This window comes from Etheostoma cragini, chromosome 5 (genome assembly GCF_013103735.1).
Source record: "Etheostoma cragini isolate CJK2018 chromosome 5, CSU_Ecrag_1.0, whole genome shotgun sequence".
NCBI lineage: Eukaryota > Metazoa > Chordata > Actinopteri > Perciformes > Percidae > Etheostoma > Etheostoma cragini.
The window spans coordinates 10,273,237-10,274,926 of NC_048411.1; positions in this window are offsets into that span (position 1 = coordinate 10,273,237).

Sequence of the window (1,690 nt, forward strand, 5' to 3'; positions counted from 1 at the left end):
CCATGGCCTCAGATTTTGAGGTGCTGATCCTCATCCCAGCCGCTTCACACTCGGCTGCGAACCGATCCAGTGAGTGCTTTCTGTTAGATGAATACCTAAATGGAGCTTGAGTTTGGCAGAAGTTAACCGGTCTTTAACAAGTTGTGGTGAGAAGACACTCGCCCAGATTGACATTTATCTTCTATTTGCTGAGTCGTAGTACCTGCCTCGTACCTTGCCACTTATGTACAGAAAATGATAAAGAAAACATGCTTTTTGTATGTGAAGTACAATTGAAACTTGCTAAATACTTTATTACTGTATATCTGACACCCTAACCTGTCAGGTACTAAGCTGGAGTTGATTCACGAAAGAAGATAAATCTCATTACTATTATAAACTGTAAAAATGACATGCATTAGTGATGGAAAACCGCCCAACACATTTATTGTGATAAAACAAGAATACAACAAAAGTGAAGCTGCGAGTGGAGCATAATATTCGTTAAAAAGGTTTTGCTTTGGTAGGATAAACATAATTTCCAAGATCCCATGATTTACGGTATGTACAAAGATATAGGATTAGGGCAGGTTTGATGAAGGCAAAATACCAACAACAACAACAAAAACAATAAAGTAAATCAATAAAGTGTGTGTATCTAGGTGGTGTGCTTGTAAGTGCAGGTGTATGTGCATCTATGTGCATGTGAATACTTGCATCAGATTATTTCTCAGCTCTCTCCAACACTGTACCTAACCACTACCTAACAGACAGTCAAAAGAGGACCATGTGTGTGTTTTTACCAGCAACAAGAGTGACATTGTTGTTCCTTGTAAGTCTGTGTGTCATGGACACACCTACTGTAATGCAAACCGGCTGTTGTTACGGCTCCTGCCTTTTGGGATGGTTAAGCTCTTGTCTTTTAGATATGTAAATCCGTCTGTGTGGTTGCCCGGAGAGGATTGGCTGGCGTGATGGCTCCGCCCACTTCCCTGTTCCAGGCCATTGTGTTGATGGCGCGGCTGCTGTGGATCTTGCCAATCAACGTCCTTCAATCAACACCGGGAGAGTTCAAAAAGCACTGGGATTCTTCAGTCTGGGCGGCTGAATTCTTAGTTCAGTCTGCCATGCGGTCCGGTTAGAGGTTGTTGTTTGAGAAACTATTGTGCTAGAGATTGTTGTTTGAGAAACTATTGTGCTAGACATTGTTGTTTGAGAAACTATTGTGCTAGACATTGTTGTTTGAGAAACTATTGTGCTAGACATTGTTGTTTGAGAAACTATTGTGCTAGACATTGTTGTTTGAGGAACTATTGTGTTTGTGTTATAAATTGTTGTTAGAAAGCTGTTGAGCTAGAAACTACTGTTACTAGAGTGACTAGTTAGAGTCTATTTTGTGTCAAGCCTTTATTTTTGGTCTTTTGTTATCTAAGTTGTTAAGTTAATGGGTGCTGTGCTCCTTTAGTTTTGTTTACTAGGCAGCACCCATTAACTCTCTTTGTGTTACCTATTTCTCTATTATAGTAATTAAACTTCCTTTATTTTACTACAACCTCGTTGCCCTTTTTGTTCGGTTAACCCACATTCATCCTTTTTATGTTACGCCTATCTTAACAACGGGCCAGGTCGTAACACTTGCTAAATACTTTATTACTGTATATCTGACACCCTAACCTGTCAGGTACTAAGCTGGAGTTGATTCACGAAAGAA